At 58.7% G+C, this 19,698-nt stretch overlaps 1 long non-coding RNA gene across 1 annotated transcript in view; it reads left to right on the top strand.

Moving 5' to 3' along the window:
* LOC121285654 overlaps positions 1 to 19,698 on the top strand; it is a 607,888-nt gene that overhangs the window by 568,529 nt on the left and 19,661 nt on the right. The window lies entirely within an intron of this gene.

Here is a 19,698-nt window from a genome sequence, read left to right as displayed (position 1 = left end):
TGTCCCTGAGCATTGGCCCCTGAGCACTGTCCCTGAGTACTGTCCCTGAGCACTGACCCTGAACACTGTTCCTGGTCACTATCCCTGATCCCGGACCCTGAGCACTGGCCCTGGGCACTGGCCGTGAGCACTGACCCTTACCACTGTCCCTGATCGTGGCCCCTGAGCACTGTCCCTTGGAAATGCCCCGGATCGCTGTCCGTGACCAGTGTCCCTGAGCTGTATCCCTGAGCACTGCCCATGTGCACTGACACTGAGCACTGACCCTGAGCACTGTCCCTGAGCACTGTTCCTGAGTACTGTACGTCAAAACAGATCCTGAGCACTGCCCATTACCAATTTCCCTGACCAATTTCCCTGAGCAGCATCCCTGAGGACAGACCGTGAGCACTGTCCCTGAGCACAGTCCCTGAGCACAGTCCCTGAGCACTGATCCTGAGCACTGTCCCTGAGAATTGACCATGAGTACTGGCCCTGAGCACTGTCCCTGAGTACAGCCCCTTACCACTGTCCCTGAGCGCTGGCCCCTGAGCACTGTCCCTGACCACTGACAATGAGCACTAACCATGAGCATTCTCCCTGAGCACTGCCCATGAGCACTGCCTCTGAGCACTGGCCCTGAGTACAGCCCCTTACCACTGTCACTGAGCACTGGCCCCTGAGCACTGGTCCCTGAGCACTGGTCCCTGAGCACTGTCCCTGAGCACTGACACAGCACTACCCATGAGCACTGGCCGAGAGCTCTGGCGCTGAGTACAGCCCCTTACCACTGTCCCTGAGCATTGGCCCCTGAGCACTGTCCCTGAGTACTGTCCCTGAGCACTGACCCTGAACACTGTTCCTGGTCACTATCCCTGATCCCGGACCCTGAGCACTGGCCCTGGGCACTGGCCGTGAGCACTGACCCTTACCACGGTCCCTGATCGTGGCCCCTGAGCACTGTCCCTTGGAAATGCCCCGGATCGCTGTCCGTGACCAGTGTCCCTGAGCTGTATCCCTGAGCACTGCCCATGTGCGCTGACACTGAGCACTGACCCTGAGCACTGTCCCTGAGCACTGTCCCTGAGCACTGTCCCTGAGCACTTTCCCTGAGCACTGACACTGAGCACTGCCCCTGAGCACAGACCCTGAGCACTGATCCTGAGCACTGTCCCTGAGAATTGAACATGATCACTGTCCCTGAGTAGAGTCCCTTACCACTGTTCCTGAGCGCTGGCCCCTGAGCACTGTCCCTGAGCACTGACAATGAGCACTAACCATGAGCACTCTCCCTCAGCACTGCCCATGAGCGCTGCCTCTGAGCACTGGCCCTGAGTACAGCCCCTTACCACTGTCACTGAGCACTGGCCCCTGAGCACTGGTCCCTGAGCACTGTCCCTGAGCACTGACACTGAGCACTACCCATGAGCACTGGCCGAGAGCTCTGGCGCTGATTACAGTCCCTTACCACTGTCCCTGAGCATTGGCCCCTGAGCACTGTCCCTGAGTACTGTCCCTGAGCACTGACCCTGAACACTGTTCCTGGTCACTATCCCTGATCCCGGACCCTGAGCACTGGCCCTGGGCACTGGCCGTGAGCACTGACCCTTACCACTGTCCCTGATCGTGGCCCCTGAGCACTGTCCCTTGGAAATGCCCCAGAACGCTGTCCGTGACCAATGTCCCTGAGCTGTATCCCTGAGCACTGCCCATGTGCACTGTCCCTGAGCACTGTCCCTGAGCACTGTCCCTGAGCACTGCCCCTGAGCACTGACCATGAGCATGACCCTGAGCACTGACCCTGAGCACTGTCCCTGAGCACTTTCCCTGAGCAGTGCCCCTGAGCACTGTCACTGTCCCTGAGCACTGTCCCTGAGCACTGGCCCCTGAGCACTGACCCTGAGACCTGGCCCTGAGCACTGCCCATGAGCACTGCCCATGAGCACTGGCCCTGAGCACTGTCCTGAGCACTAGCCCCTGAGCACTAGCTCCTGATCACTGTCCCTGAGCCCTAACCTTGAGCACTGACCCTGAGCACTGACCCTGAGCAAAGACCCTGAACATTGCCCCTGAGCACGATCCCTGAGCACTAAACATGAGCACTCACCATGAACACTTTCCCTGAGCACTGCCCCTGAGCGCTTTCACTGACCCTGAACACTGACCCTGAGCACTGACCCTGAGCACTTTCCCTGAGCATTGACCCTGAACGCTGTTCCTGGGCATTGTCCCTGAGCACTGCCCCTGAGCACTGTCCTTGGGCACGGTTCCTGATCACTGTCCCTAGGCCATGACCTGTGCACAGACCCTGAACACAGCCCCTGATCACGGCCCCTGAGCACTGTTTCTGACCAATGTCCCTGACCAATGGCGCTGAGCACTATCCCTGATCCCGGACCCTGAGCACTGGCCCTGAGCACAGCCACTGAGCACTGTCCCTGACCACTGTCTCTGTGCACTGTCTCTGAGCACTGTCACTGGGCACTCTCGCTGAGCAGTTTTGCTGAGCATTGGCCATGAGCAGAATCCCTGACAATTCCCTGAGCACTGTCCCTAAGCCCAGCCCCTTACCAATGGCACTGAGCATGGCTCCTGGGCACAGTCCCTGACCAATGTCCCTGACCAATTTCCCTGAGCAATATCACTAAGCCCTGACCCTGAGCACTGGCACTGCTCACAGGCCCTGGGCACTGGCCCTGAGCACTGTCCGTGAGCACGGACGCGTTGTACTGCCCATGAGGACTGTCCCTGAGCACTGACCCTGAGCACTGCCCATTAGCACTGCCCCTGAGCACTGCCCATGAGCACTGTCCCTGAGCACTGTCCCTGAGCACTGTTCCTGAGCACTGTCCCTGAGCACTGTTCCTGAGTACTGTACGTGAAAACAGACCCTGAACACTGCCCATTACCAATTTCCCTGATCAATTTCCCTGAGCAGTATCCCTGAGGACAGACCGTGAGCACAGACCCTGAGCACTGGCCCTGAGCACTGACCTTTACCACTGTCCCTGAGCAAAGCCCCCGAGCACTGTCCGTGAGCACGGACGCGTAGTACTGCCCATGAGGACTGACACTGAGCACTGACCCTGAGCACTGACCCTGAGCACTGTTCCTGAGCACTGTCCCTGAGCCATGACCCGGTGCACAGACCCTGAACACAGACCCTTACCAATGTCCCTGAGCAGTATCCCTCAGCACTGCCCATGAGCACTGTCCCTGAGCACTGACCCTGAGCACTGACCCTGAGCACTGTCCCTGAGCACTGTCCCTGAGCACTGTCCCTGAGCACTGTTCCTGAGCACAGTCCCTGAGCACTGTTTCTGAGCACTGTTCCTGAGCACTGTTCCTGAGCACTGTTCCTGAGCACTGTTCCTGAGTACTGTACGTGAAAACAGACCCTGAACACTGCCCATTACCAATTTCCCTGACCAATTTCCCTGAGCAGTATCCCTGAGGACAGACCGTGAGCACAGACCCTGAGCACTGTCCCTGAGCACAATCCCTGAGCACAGTCCCTGAGCACTGATCCTGAGCACTGTCCCTGAGAATTAACCATGAGCACTGGCCCTGAGCACTGTCCCTGAGTACAGCCCCTTACCACTGTCCCTGAGCGCTGGCCCCTGAGCACTGTCCCTGAGCACTGACAATGAGCACTAACCCTGAGCACTCTCCCTCAGCACTGCCCATGAGCGCTGCCTCTGAGCACTGGCCCTGAGTACAGCCCCTTACCACTGTCACTGAGCACTGGCCCCTGAGCACTGGCCCCTGAGCACTGGTCCCTGAGCACTGTCCCTGAGCACTGACACTGAGCACTACCCATGAGCACTGGCCGAGAGCTCTGGCGCTGAGTACAGCCCCTTACCACTGTCCCTGAGCATTGGCCCCTGAGCACTGTCCCTGAGTACTGTCCCTGAGCACTGACCCTGAACACTGTTCCTGGTCACTATCCCTGATCCCGGACCCTGAGCACTGGCCCTGGGCACTGGCCGTGAGCACTGACCCTTACCACTGTCCCTGATCGTGGCCCCTGAGCACTGTCCCTTGGAAATGCCCCAGATCGCTGTCCGTGACCAATGTCCCTGAGCTGTATACCTGAGCACTGCCCATGTGCACTGTCCCTGAGCACTGTCCCTGAGCACTGACACTGATCACTGCCCCTGAGCACTGACCATGAGCATGACGCTGAGCACTGACCCTGAGCACTGTCCCTGAGCACTTTCCCTGAGCAGTGCCCCTGAGCACTGTCACTGGCCCTGAGCACTGTCCCTGAGCACTGGCCCTGAGCACTGGCCCCTGAGCACTGACCCTGAGCCCTGGCCCTGAGCACTGCCCATGAGCACTGCCCAAGATCACTGGCCCTGTGCACTGGCCCTGAGCACTTTCCCTGAGCACTGCCCTTGAGCACTGTCCCTGGACACTGTCCCTGAGCACTGCCCCTGAGCACTGTCCCTGAGCACTGTCCCTAGGCACTGTCCCTGAGCCCTAACCCTGAGCCCTAACCCTGAGCAATGACCATGAGCACAGACCCTGAACACTGCCCCTGAACACTGCCCCTGAGCACTGTCACTGCCCCTGAGCACTGGCCCTGAGCACAGCCCCTTAGAACTGTCTTGAGCACTAGCCCCTGAACACTAGCTCCTGAGCACGGGCCCTGAGCACTGCCCATGAGCACTGGCCCTGGGCACCGTCCCTGATCACTGTCCCTGAGCCATGACCCAGTGCACAGACCCTGAACACAGACCCTGATCACGGCCCCTGAGCACTGTTCCTGACCAATGTCCCTGCCCAATGGCCCTGACCAATGGCCCTGAGCACTATCCCTGATCCCTGACCCCGAGCACTGGCCCTGAAAACTGGCCCTGGGCACTGGCCCTGTGCACTGACCCTTTGAAATGCCCCGGAACGCTGTCCCAGACCAATGTCCCTTACCAATGTCTCTGAGCAGTATCCCTGAGCACTGCCCATGAGCACTGGCCCTGAGCACTTACCCTGAGCACAGACCCTGAACACTGCCCCTGAGCACGATCCCTGAGCACTGATCATGAACAGTGACCCTGAGCACTGTCCCTAAGCACTTTCCATGAGCAGTGCCCCTGAGCACTATCACTGGCCCTGAGCACTGTCGCTAAAAACAGACCCTGAACACTCCACCTGAGCACTGGCCCTGACCACTGCCCATGAGCACTGCCCATGAGCAATGTCCCTGGGCACTGTCCCTGGGCACTGTCCCTGAGCACTGCCGCTGAGCACTGCCCCTGAGCTCTGCCCCTGAGCACTGTCCCTGGGCACTGTCCCTGAGCCCTAACCCTGAGCACTGACCATGAGCACTCACCCTGAGCACTTTCCCGGAGGTCTGCCTCTGAGCACTGTCACTGACCTTGAGCACTGACCATGAGCAATGTCCCTGAGCACTGTAACTTTCCCTGAGCACTGCCCCTGAGCACTGTTACTGCCCCTGAGCACTGGCCCTGAGCACTAGCCCCTGAGCACTAGCTCCTGATCACTGTCCCTGAGCCCTAACATTGAGCACTGACCCTGAGCACTGACCTTGAGCACAGACCCTGAACATTGCCCCTGAGCACGATCCCTGAGCACTCAACATGAACACTGACCATGAACACTTTCCCTGAGTCCTGCCCCTGAGCGCTTTCACTGACCCTGAACACTGACCCTGAGCACTGACCCTGAACACTGTTCCTGGGCATTGTCCCTGAGCACTGCCCCTGAGCACTGTCCCTGGGCACTGTCCCTGATCACTGTCCCTAGGCCATGACCCAGTGCACTGACCCTGAACACAGACCCTGATCACGGCCCCTGAGCACTGTTTCTGACCAATGTCCCTGACCAATGGCACTGAGCACTATCCCTGATCCCGGACCCTGAGCACAGGCCCTGAGCACAGCCACTGAGCACTGTCCCTGAGCACTGTCCCTGAGCCATGGCCCGGTGCACAGACCCTGAACACAGACACTTACCAATGTCCCTGAGCAGTATCCCTCAGCACTGCCCATGAGCACTGTCCCTGAGCACTGTCCCTGAGCAACGTCCCTGAGCACTGTCCCTGAGCACTGTCCCTGAGCACACTCCCTGAGCACTGTCCCTGAGCACTGTCCCTGAGCACTGTTCCTGAGTACTGTTCCTGAGCACTGTTCCTGAGCACTGTTCCTGAGCACTGTTCCTGAGTACTGTACGTGAAAACAGACCCTGAACACTGCCCATTACCAATTTCCCTAACGAATTTCCCTGAGCAGTATCCCTGAGGACAGACCGTGAGCACAGGCCATGAGCACTGGCCCTGAGCACAGACCCTGAGCACTGATCCTGAGCACTGTCCGTGAGAACTGACCATGAGCACTGGCCCTGAGCACTGTCCCTGAGTACAGCCCCTTACCACTGTTCCTGAGCGCTGGCCCCTGAGCACTGTCCCTGAGCACTGACAACGAGCACTAACCCTGAGCACTCTCCCTGAGCCCTGCCCATGAGCGCTGCCTCTGAGCACTGGCCCTGAGTACAGCCCCTTACCACTGTCACTGAGCACTGGCCCCTGAGCACTGGCACCTGAGCCCTGGCCCCTGAGCCCGGGCCCCTGAGCATTGGTCCCTGAGCACTGTCCCTGAGCACTGACACTGAGAACTACCCATGAGCACTAGCTCCTGAGCTCTAACCCTGAGCACTGCCCTGAGCACCAGCTCCTGATCACTGTCCCTGAGCCCTAACCTTGAGCACTGACCCTGAGCACAGACCCTGAGCACTGACCCTGTGCACAGACCCTGAACATTGCCCCTGAGCACGATCCCTTAGCACTCACCATGAACACTGACCATGGACACTTTCCCTGAGCCCTGCCCCTGAGCGCTTTCACTGACCATGAGCACTGACCCTGAGCACTTTCCCTGAGCATGCCCCTGAGCACTGTCACTGGCCCTGAGCACTGGCCCTGAGCACAGCCTCTTAGCACTGCCCTGAGCACTAGCCCCTGAGCACTGTCCCTGAAAACAGACCCTGAACACTGCCCCTGACCAATGTACCTGACCAATGGCCTTGAAAATAATACCTGATATCTGACCCTGAGCACTGACCCTTAGCACTGCCTCTGATCATGCACTATCAAGCACTATTCCTTGGAAATACCCCGGAACGCTGTCCCTGACCAATGTCCCTGACCAATGTCCCTGACCAATGTCCCTGAGCACAGACTCTGAGCACAGACTCTGAGCACTACCCCTGAGCACTGTCCCTGAGCACTGGCCCCTGACCTCTGTCCCTGAGCAGTGACCCTGAGCACTGGCCCTGAGCACTACCCATGAGCACTGGCCGAGAGCACTGGCCCTGAGTACAGCCCCTTACCACTGTCCCTGAGCACTTGCGCCAGAGCACTGGCCCTGAGCACTGGCCCTGAGAACTGCCCAATAGCACTAGCTCTGAGCACTGGCCCTGAGCACTCTTCCTGAACACAGACCCTGAACACTGCCCTTGAGCAATGTCCATGAGCACTGACCCTGAACACAGTTCCTGGGCATTGTGCCTGAGCACTGCCCCTGAGCACTGCCCCTGAGCACTGCCCCTGAGCACTGTCCCTGGGCACCGTTCCTGATCACTGTCCCTGAGCCATGACCCAGTGCACAGACCCTGAACACAGACCCTGATCACGGCCCCTGAGCACTGTCCCTGACCAATGGCCCTGAGCACTATCCCTGATCCCTGACCCCGAGCACTTGCCCTGAAAACTGGCCCTGGGCACTGGCCCTGAGCACTGACCCTTACCACTGTCACTGATCGTGGCCCCTGAGCACTGTTCCTGACCAATGTCCCTGACCAATGGCCCTGAGCACTATCCCTGATCCCGGACCCTGAGCACTGGCTCTGAAAACTGGCCCCTGAGCACTGACCCTGAGCACTGACCCTGAGCAATGCCCATGAGCAGTGGCTTGGAGCACTGGCCCTGAGCACTCTCCCGCAACACAGACCCTGAACACGACCCATAAGCAATGTCCCTGAGCATGACCCTGAACACTGTTCCTGGGCATTGTCCCTGAGCACTGCCCCTGAGCACTGTCCCTGGGCACTGTTCCTGATCACTGTCCCTAGGCCTTGACCCAGTGCACAGACCCTGATCACGGCCCCTGAGCACTGTTTCTGACCAATGTCCCTGACCAATGGCGCTGAGCACTATCCCTGATCCCAGACCCTGAGCACTGGCCCTGAGCACAGCCACTGAGCACTGTCCCTGAGCACTGTCACTGGGCACTCTCGCTGAGCAGTTTTGCTGAGCATTGGCCATGAGCAGAATCCCTGACAATTCCCTGAGCACTGTCCCTAAGCCCAGCCCCTTACCAATGGCACTGAGCATGTCTCCTGGGCACAGTCCCTGACCAATGTCCCTGAGCAATATCACTAAGACCTGACCCTGAGCACTGGCACTGCGCACAGGCCCTGGGCACTGGACCTGAGCACTGATCTTTACCATTGTCCCTGAGCAAGGCCCCCGAGCACTGTCCATGAGCACGGACGCTGAGTACTGTTCCTGAGCACTGTCACTGGGCACTCTCCCTGAGCACTGTCACTGGGCACTCTCCCTGAGCAGTTTTGCTGAGCATTGGCCATGAGCAGAATCCCTGACAATTCCCTAAGCACTGTCCCTAAGCCCAGCCCCTTACCAATGGCACTGTGCATGGCTCCTGGGCACTGTCCCTGACCAATGTCCCTGACCCATGTCCCTGACCAAGGTCCCTGAGCAATACCACTATGCCCTGACCCTGAGCACTGGAACTGCGCACTGGCCCTGGGCACTGGCCCTGAGCGCTGACATTTACCACTGTCCCTGAGCAAGGCCCCCGAGCACTGTCCCTGAGCACGGACGCTGAGTACTGCCGATGAGGACTGACCCTGAGCACTGTCAATGAGCCATGAGCCGGTGCACAGACCCTGAACAGACCCTTACCAATGTCCCTGAGCAGTATCCCTGAGCACTGCCCATGAGCACTGCCCATGAGCACTGCCCATGAGCACTGTCCCTGATCACTGTTCCTGAGCACTGTTCCTGAGCACTGTCCCTGAAAACAGACTCTGAACACTGCCCGTTACCAATGTCCCTGACCAATTTCCCTGAGCAGTATCCCTGAGGACAGACCGTGAGCACATTCCCTGAGCACAGTCCCTGAGCACAGTCCCTGAGAATTGACCATGAGCACTGTCCCTTAGCACTGTCCCTGAGTACAGCCCCTTACCATTGTCCCTGAGCACTGGCCCCTGAGCACTGGCCCCTGAGCACTGGCCCTGAGCACAGCCCGTTAGCACTGTCCTGAGCACTTTCCCTGAGCACTGGCCCTTGAGCACTGTCACTGCCCCTGAGCACTGGCCCTGAGCACAGCCCCTTAGCACTGTCCTGAGCACTAGTCCCTGAGCACTAGCTCCTGATCACTGTCCCTGAGCCCTAACATTGAGCACTGACCCTGAGCACTGACCCTGAGCACCGACCCTGAGCACTGACCCTGAGCACTGACCATGAGCACTTTCCCTGAGCACTGGCCCTGAGCACTGTCATTGGCCCTGAGCACTGCCCCTGAGCACTGTCACTGCCCCTGAGCACTGGACCTGAGCACAGACCCTTAGCACTGTCCTGAGCACTAGCCCCTGAGCACTAGCTCCTGAGCACGGGCCCTGAGCACTGCCCATGAGCACTGGCCCTGGGCACCGTCCCTGATCACTGTCCCTGAGCCATGACCCAGTGCACAGACCCTGAACACAGACCCTGATCACGGCCCCTGAGCACTGTTCCTGACCAATGTTTCTGACCAATGGCACTGAGCACTATCCCTGATCCCGGACCCTGAGCACTGGCCTTGAAAACTGGCCCTGGGCACTGGCCCTGAGCACAGACCCTTACCACTGTCCCTGATCGTGGCCCCTGAGCACTGTCCCTTGGAAATGCCCCGGAACACTGTCCCTGACCAATGTCCCTTACCAATGTCCCAGAGCAGTATCCCTGAGCATGGGCCTTGAGCACTGTCCATGAGCACTGATGCTGAGCACTGCCCATGAGGACTGACCATGCGCACTGACCCTGACCACTGTCCCCAAGCACTGTCCCTGATCACTGACCCTGAGCACTGTCCCTGAGCCCTGACTCTGAACACAGTCCCTGATCCTGGCCCCTGAGCACTGTTCCTGACCAATGTCCCTGACTAATGTCCCAGACCAATGGCACTGAGCACTATCCCTGATCCCTGACCCTGAGCACTGGCTCTGAAAACTGGCCCCTGAGCACTGTCCCTGAGCACTGTCCCTGAGCACTGACCGTGAGCACTGCCCCTGAGCAATGTCCCTGAGCCATGACCCAGTGCACAGACCCTGAACACAGACCCTGATCACGGCCCCTGAGCACTGCTCCTGACCAATGTCCATGACCAATGGCGCTGAGCACTATCCCTGATCCCGGACCCTGAGCACTGGCCCTGAAAACTGGCCCTGGGCACTGGCCCTGAGCACAGACCCTTAAAACTGTCCCTGATCATGGCCCCTGAGCACTGTCCCTTGGAAATGCCCCGGAACGCTGTCCCTGACCAATGTCCCTTACCAATGTCCCTGAGCAGTATCCCTGAGCACTGTCCCTGAGCAGTGGCCCTGAGCACTGTCCCTGAGCACTGTCACTGTGCACTGTCACTGAGCAGTATTGCTGAGCATTGGCCATGAGCAGTATCCCTGAAAATTCCCTGAGCACTGTCCCTAAGCCCAGCCCCTTATCAATGGAACTGTGCAAGGCTCCTGGGCATTGTCCCTGACCAATATCCCTGACCCATGTCCCTGACCAATGTCCCTGAGCCTTATCCCTAAGTCCTGAACCTGAGAACTGTCCCTGAGCACTGGCCCTGGGCACTGACCCTTACCACTGTCCCTGAGCACTGTCCCTTGGAAATGCCCCGGAATGCTGTCCCTGACCAATGTCCCCGAGCAGTATCCCTGAGCTCTGCCCATGAGCACTGGCCCTGAGCAAAGTCCCTGAGCAGTGGCCCTGAGCACTGTCCCTGAGCACTGTCCTTGAAAACAGACCCTGAACACTGCCTCTGACCAATGTCCCTGACCAATGGCCCTGAACACTATCCCTGATCCCTGACCCTGAGCATTGACCCTTATCACTGCCCCTGATCATGGCCACTGAGCACTATCCCTTGGAGATGCCAAGGGAAGCTGTCCCTGACCAATGTCCCTTTCCAATGTCCCTGAGCAGTATCCCTGAGCACTGACTCCGAGCACAGTCCATGAGCACTGCCCCTGAGCACTGTCCCTGAGCACTGATCCTGAGCACTGTCCCTGAGAAATGACCATGAGCACTAGCCTTGAGCGCTGTCCCTGAGTACAGCCCCTAACCACTTTCCCTGAGCACTGGCCCCAGCACTGTCCCTGAGCACTGACCCTGATCACTGACCCTGAGCACTGTCCCTGAGCACTGTCCCTGAGCACTGACCCTGATCACTGACCCTGAGCACTGTCCCTGAGCACTTTCCCTGAGCAGTGCCCCTGAGCACTGTCACTGGCCCTGAGCACTTTCCCTGAGCAGTGCCCCTGAGCACTGTCACTGGCCCTGAGCACTGCCCTGAGCACTGGCCCTGAGCACTGCCCATGAGCCCTGGCCCTGAGCACGGGCCCTGAGCACTGCCCCGAGCACTGCCTCTGAGCACCGTCACTGGCCCTGAGCACTGTCCCTGAAATCATCCCCTGAACACTCCCCCTGAACAATATTCCTGAGCACTGCCCATGAGCACTGTCCCTGGGCACTGTCCCTGAGCACTGCCCATGAGCACTGTCCCTAGGCACTGTCCCTGAGCCCTAACCCTGAGCCCTAACCCTGAGCCCTAACCCTGAGCCCTAACCCTGAGCCCTGACCATGAGCACTGACCATGAGCACAGACCCTGTACACTGCCCATGAGCATGATACCTGAGCACTGACCATGAGCACTCACCCTGAGCACTTTCCCTGAGCACTGCCCCTGAGCACTGTCACTGCCCCTGAGCACTGGCCCTGAGCACAGCCCCTTAGCACTGTCCTGAGCACTAACCTTGAGCACTGACCCTGAGCACTGACCCTGAGCACGATCCCTGAGCACTGACCATGAGCACTTTCCTTGAGCACTGGCCCTGAGCACTGTCACTGGCCCAGAGCACTGTCACTGCCCCTGAGCACTGGCCCTGAGCACAGCCCCTTAGCACTGTCCTCAGCACTAGCCCCTGAGCACTAGCTCCTGAGCATGGGCCCTGAGCACTGCCCATGAGCACTGGCCCTGGGCACCGTCCCTGATCACTGTCCCTGAGCCCTGACCCAGTGCACAGACCCTGAACAAAGACCCTGATCACGGCCCCTGAGCACTGTTCCTGACCAATGTCCCTGCCCAATGGCCCTGACCAATGGCCCTGAGCACTGTCCTTGATCCCTGACCCCGAGCACTGGCCCTGAAAACTGGCCCTGGGCACTGGTCCTGAGCACTGACTCTTACCACTGTCCCTGATCGTGGCCCCTCAGCACTGTCCCTTGGAAATGCCCCGGAATACTGTCCCTGACCAATGTCCCTTACCAATGTCCCTGAGCAGTATCCCTGAGCACCAGCCCCTGAGCACTGACCCTGAGCCCTGACCCTGAGCACTGTCCCTGAGCGCTTTCCCTGAACAGTGCCCCTGAGCACTGTCACTGCCCCTGAGCACTGTCCCTGAAAACAGACCCTGAACACTCCCCCTGAGCAATGTCCCTGAGCACTGCCCATGAGCACTGTCCCTGGGCACTGTCCCTGGTCACTGTCCCTGGGCACTGTCCCTGAGCACTGTCCCTGGGCACTGTCCCTGGGCACAGTCCCTGAGCACTGCCCCTGAGCACTTTCCCTAGGCCCAGTCCCAGATCACTGCCCCTGAGCCCTAACCCTGAGCACTGACCATGAGCACTGTCACTGCCCCTGAGCACTGGCCCTGAGCACAGCCTCTTAGCACTGTCCTGAGCACTAGCCCCTGAGCACTAGCTCCTGATCACTGACCCTGAGCACTGACCCTGAGCACAGACCCTGAACATTGCCCCTGAGCACGATCCCTTAGCACTCACCATGAACACTGACCATGAACACTTTCCCTGAGCCCTGCCCCTGAGCGCTTTCACTGACCACGAGCACTGACCCTGAGCACTTTCCCTGAGCACTTTCCCTGAGCACTTTCCCTGAGCACTGCCCCTGAGCACTGTCACTGGCCCTGAGCACTGGCCCTGAGCACAGCCACTTAGCACTGTCCTGAGCACTAGCCCCTGCGCAATAGCTCCTGAGCACGGGCCCTGAGCACTGTCCCTGAAAACAGACCCTGAACACTGCCCCTGACCAATGGCCCTGAAAATGATACCTGATATCTGACCCTGAGCACTGACCCTTAGCACTGCCTCTGATCATGCACTATCAAGCACTATTCCTTGGAAATACCCGGAACGCTGTCCCTGACCAATGTCCCTGACCGAGTCCCTGACCGATGTCCCTGACCAATGTCCCTGAGCACTAGCACCTGACCACTGTCCCTGAGCAGCAACCCTGAGCACCGGCCCTGAGCACTACCCATGAGAACTGGCCGAGAGCACTGGCCCTGAGTACAGCCCCTTACCACTGTCCCTGAGCACTTGCGCCAGAGCACTGGCCCTGAGCACTGACTCTGACACTGGCCCTGAGCACTGCCCATTAACACTAGCTCTGAGCACTGGCCCTGAGCACTCTTCCTTAACACAGACCCTTGAGCAATGCCCCTGAGCACTGACCCTGAACACTGTTCCTGGGCATTGTGCCTGAGCACTGCCCCTGATCACTGTCCCTAGGCCATGTTCCTGATCACTGTCCCTGAACACAGACCCTGATCACGGCCCCTGAGCACTGTTCCTACCAATGTCCCTGACCAATGGCCCTGAGCACTATCCCTGATCCCGGACCCTGAGCACTGGCCCTGAGCACAGACCCTTACCACTGTCCCTGATCATGGCCCCTGAGCACTGTCCCTTGGAAATGCCCCGGAACGCAGTCCCTGACCAATGTCCCTTACCAATGTCCTAGAGCAGTATCCCTAAGCACTGCCCATGAACACTGGCCCTGAGCACTGTCCATGAGCACTGTCCCTGAGCAGTGGCCCTGAGCACTGTCCCTGAGCACTGTCACTGGGCACTCTCCCTGAGCAGTTTTGCTGAGCATTGGCCATGAGCAGAATCCCTGAAAATTCCCTGAACACTGTCCCTAAGCCCAGCCCCTTACCAATGGAACTGAGCATGGCTCCTGGGCACTGTCCCTGACCAATGTCCCTGACCCAAGTCCCTGACCAATGTCCCTGAGCATTATCTTTAAGTCCTGACCCTGAGCACTTGCACTGCGCACTGGCCCTGAGCACTGACCTTTACCACTGTCCCTGAGCAAGGCTCTTGAGCACTTTCCTTGAGCTGAGCACTGCCCATGAGGACTGACCCTGTGCACAGACCCTGAACACAGTCCCCGATCCCGGCCCCTGAGCACGGTTCCTGACCAATGTCCCTGACCAATGGCACTGAGCACTATCCCTGATCCCTGACCCTGAGCACTGCCTCTGAAAACTGGCCCCTGAACACTGTCCCCTGAGCACTGACCCTGAGCACTGACCCTGAGCACTGACCCTGAGCACTGACCCTGAGCAATGCCCATGAGCACTGGCTTGGAGCACTGGCCGTGAGCACGCTCCCGCAACACAGACCCTGAACACGACCCCTAAGCAATGTCCCTGAGCACTGACCCTGAACACTGTTCCTGGGCATTGTCCCTGAGCACTGTCCCTGAGCACTGTCCCTGGGCACTGTTCCTGATCACTGTCCCTAGGCCATGACCCTGTGCACAGACCCTGAACACAGACACTGATCACGGCCCATGAGCACTGTTCCTGATCAATGTCTCTGACCAATGGCGCTGAGCACTATCCCAGATCCCGGACCCTGAGCACTGGCCCTGAGCACAGACCCTTACCACTATCCCTGATCGTGGTCCCTGAGCACTGTCCCTTGGAAATGGCCCGGAACGCTGTCCCAGACCAATGTCCCTTACCAATGTCCCAGAGTAGTATCCCTGAGCACTGCCCATGAGCACGGGCCTTGAGCACTGTCCATGAGCACTGATGCTGAGCACTGCCCATGAGAACTGATCATGCGCACTGACCCTGACCACTGTCCCCGAGCACTGTCCCTGAGCCCTGACTCTGTGCACAGACTCTGAACACAGTCCCTGATCCTGGCCCCTGAGCACTGTTCCTGACCAATGTCCCTGACCAATGTCCCAGACCAATGGCACTGAGCACTATCCCTGATCCCGGACCCTGAGCACTGGCCCTGAAAACTGGCCCTGGGCACTGGCCTTGAGCACAGACCCTTACCACTGTCCCTGATCGTGGCCCCTGAGCACTGTCCCTTGGAAATGCCCCGGAACACTGTCCCTGACCAATGTCCCTTACCAATGTCCCTGAGCAGTATCCCTGAGCAGTATCCCTGAGCACTGTCCCTGAGCACTGTCACTGTGCACTGTCACTGAGCAGTATTGCTGAGCATTGGCCATGAGCAGTATCCCTGAAAATTCCCTGAGCACTGTCCCTAAGCCCAGCCCCTTACCAATGGAACTGAGCAAGGCTCCTGGGCATTGTCCCTGACCAATATCCCTGACCCATGTCCCTGACCAATGTCCCTGAGCAATATCCCTATGTCCTGACCCTGAGAACTGTCCCTGGGCACTGACCCTTACCACTGTCCCTGATCATGGCCCCTGAGCACTGTCCCTTGGAAATGCCCTGGAATGCTGTCCCTGACCAACGTCCCTGAGCAGTATCCCTGAGCTCTGCCCATGAGCACTGGCCCTGAGCAAAGTCCCTGAGCAGTGGCCCTGAGCACTGTCCCTGAGCACTGTCTTTGAAAACAGACCCTGAACACTGCCCCTGACCAATGTCCCTGACCAATGGCCCTGAACACTATCCCTGATCCCTGACCCTGAGCATTGACCCTATCACTGCCCCTGATCATGGCCACTGAGCACTATCCCATGGAGATGCCAAGGAATGCTGTCCCTGACCAATGTCCCTTTCCAATGTCCCTGAGCAGTATCCCTGAGCACTGACTCCGAGCACAGACCCTGAGCACTGCCCCTGAGCACTGTCCCTGAGCACTGTCCCTGAGAAATGACCATGAGCACTGGCCTTGAGCGCTGTCGCTGAGTACAGCCCCTAACCACTTTTCCTGAGCACTGGCCCCAGCACTGTCCCTGAGTACAGCCCCTTACCTCTGTCCCTGAGCACTGGCCCCTGAGCACTGTCCCTGAACACTGACACTGAGCACTGGTCCTGAGCACTACCCATGAGCACTGGCCGAGAGCACTGGCCCTGAGTACAGCCCCTTACCACTGTCCCTGAGCACTGACCCTGAGCACTGACCCTGAGCACAGATCCTGAGCACTGGCCATGAGCACTGGCTCTGAGCACTGACCCTGAGCACTGACCCTGAGCACAGATCCTGAGCACTGGCCATGAGCACTGGCTCTGAGCACTCTCCCTGAACACAGACCCTGAACACTGCCCCTGAGCAATGTCCCTGAGCACTGACCCTGTACACTGTCCCTGGGCAATGTCCCTGAGCACTGCCCCTGAGCACTGTCCCTGGGCACTGTTCCTGATCACTGTCCCTGACCAATGGCCCTGAGCGCTATCCCTGATCCCGGACCCTGAGCACTGGCACTGAAAACTGGCTCTGGGCACTGGCCCTGAGCACAGACCCTTACCACTGTCCCTGATCATGGCCCGTGAGCTCTGTCCCTTGGAAATGCCCTGGAACACTGTCCCTGACCAATGTCTCTTACCAATGTTCCTGAGCAGTATCCCTGAGTGCTGCCCATGAGCACTGGCCCTGAGCACTGGCCCTGAGCACTGTCCCTGAGCAGTGGCCCTGAGCACTGCCTCTGAGCACTGTCCCTGAGCCCTGTCCCTGAGACCTGTCCCTGAGCACTGCCCCTGAGCACTGTCTCTGTGCACTGTCTCTGAGCACTGTCACTGGGCACTCTCCCTGAGCAGTTTTGCTGAGCATTGGCCATGAGCAGAATCCCTGACAATTCCCTGAGCACTGTCCCTAAGCCCAGCCCCTTACCAATGGAACTGAGCATGGTTCCTGGGCACTGTCCCTGACCAATGTCCCTGACCCATGTCCCTGAGCACTATCCCTAACCCCTGACCCTGAGCACTGGCCCTGTGCACTGGGCCTGGGCTCTGCCCTGAGCACTGACCTTTACAACTGTGCCTGAGCACTGACCATGAGCACTGACCCTGGGCACTGTCCCTGATCCCGGACCCTGAGCACTGGCCCTGAAAACTGGCCCTGGGCACTGGCCTTGAGCACAGACCCTTACCACTGTCGCTGATCGTGGCCCCTGAGCACTGTCCCTTGGAAATGCCCCGGAACACTGTCCCTGACCAATGTCCCTTACCAATGTCCCTGAGCAGTATCCCTGAGCAGTATCCCTGAGCACTGTCCCTGAGCACTGTCCCTGAGCACTGTCCCTGAGCAGTGGCCCTGAGCACTGTCCCTGAGCACTGTCACTGTGCACTGTCACTGAGCAGTATTGCTGAGCATTGGCCATGAGCAGTATCCCTGAAAATTCCCTGAACACTGTCCCTAAGCCCAGCCCCTTACCAATGGAACTGAGCAAGGCTCCTGGGCATTGTCCCTGACCAATATCCCTGACCCATGTCCCTGACCAATGTCCCTGAGCAATATCCCTATGTCCTGACCCTGAGAACTGTCCCTGGGCACTGACCCTTACCACTGTCCCTGATCATGGCCCCTGAGCACTGTCCCTTGGAAATGCCCTGGAATGCTGTCCCTGACCAATGTCCCTGAGCAGTATCCCTGAGCTCTGCCCATGAGCACTGGCCCTGAGCAAAGTCCCTGAGCAGTGGCCCTGAGCACTGTCCCTGAGCACTGTCTTTGAAAACAGACCCGGAACACTGCCCCTGACCAATGTCCCTGACCAATGGCCCTGAACACTATCCCTGATCCCTGACCCTGAGCATTGACCCTATCACTGCTCCTGATCATGGCCACTGAGCACTATCCCATGGAGATGCCAAGGAATGCTGTCCCTGACCAATGTCCCTTTCCAATGTCCCTGAGCAGTATCCCTGAGCACTGACTCCGAGCACAGACCCTGAGCACTGCCCCTGAGCACTGTTCCTGAGCACTGTCCCTGAGAAATGACCATGAGCACTGGCCTTGAGCGCTGTCCCTGAGTACAGCCCCTAACCACTTTTCCTGAGCACTGGCCCCAGCACTGTCCCTGAGTACAGCCCCTTACCTCTGTCCCTGAGCACTGGCCCCTGAGCACTGTCCCTGAACACTGACACTGAGCACTGGCCCTGAGCACTACCCATGAGCACTGGCCGAGAGCACTGGCCCTGAGTACAGCCCCTTACCACTGTCCCTGAGCACTGACCCTGAGCACTGACCCTGAGCACAGATCCTGAGCACCTACCATGAGCACTGGTTCTGAGCACTGACCCTGAGCACTCTCCCTGAACACAGACCCTGTACACTGTCCCTGGGCATTGTCCCTGAGCACTGCCCCTGAGCACTGTCCTTGGGCACTGTTCCTGATCACTGTCCCTGAGCCCTTACCCTGTGCACAGACCCCGAACACAGACCCTGATCACGGCCCCAGAGCACTGTTCCTGACCAATGTCCATGACCAATGGCGCTGACCAATGTCCCTGATCCCGGACCCTGAGCACTGGCCCTGAAAACTGGCCCTGGGCACTGGCCTTGAGCACAGACCCTTACCACTGTCCCTGATCGTGGCCCCTGAGCACTGTCCCTTGGAAATGCCCCGGAACACTGTCCCTGACCAATGTCCCTTACCAATGTCCCTGAGCAGTATCCCTGAGCACTGTCCCTGAGCAGTGGCCCTGAGCACTGTCCCTGAGCACTGTCACTGTGCACTGTCACTGAGCAGTATTGCTGAGCATTGGCCATGAGCAGTATCCCTGAAAATTCCCTGAGCACTGTCCCTAAGCCCAGCACCTTACCAATGGAACTGAGCAAGGCTCCTGGGCATTGTCCCTGACCAATATCCCTGACCCATGTCCCTGACCAATGTCCCTGAGCAATATCCCTATGTCCTGACCCTGAGAACTGTCCCTGGGTACTGACCCTTACCACTGTCCCTGATCATGGCCCCTGAGCACTGTCCCTTGGAAATGCCCTGGAATGCTGTCCCTGACCAATGTCCCTGAGCAGTATCCCTGAGCTCTGCCCATGAGCACTGGCCCTGAGCAAAGTCCCTGAGCAGTGGCCCTGAGCACTGTCCCTGAGCACAGACCCTGAGCACTGCCCCTGAGCACTGTCTTTGAAAACAGACCTTGAACACTGCCCCTGACCAATGTCCCTGACCAATGGCCCTGAACACTATCCCTGATCCCTGACCCTGAGCATTGACCCTATCACTGCCCCTGATCATGGCCACTGAGCACTATCCCTTGGAGATGCCAAGGAATGCTGTCCCTGACCAATGTCCCTTTCCAATGTCCCTGAGAGGTATCCCTGAGCACTGACTCCGAGCACAGACCCTGAGCACTGCCCCGAGCACTGTCCAAGAGCACTGTCCCTGAGAAATGACCATGAGCACTGGCGTTGAGCACTGTCCCTGAGTACAGCACCTAACCACTTT

Source organism: Carcharodon carcharias, chromosome 13 (assembly GCF_017639515.1).
Source record: "Carcharodon carcharias isolate sCarCar2 chromosome 13, sCarCar2.pri, whole genome shotgun sequence".
NCBI lineage: Eukaryota > Metazoa > Chordata > Chondrichthyes > Lamniformes > Lamnidae > Carcharodon > Carcharodon carcharias.
This window is presented reverse-complemented; position numbering and strand designations above follow the sequence as displayed.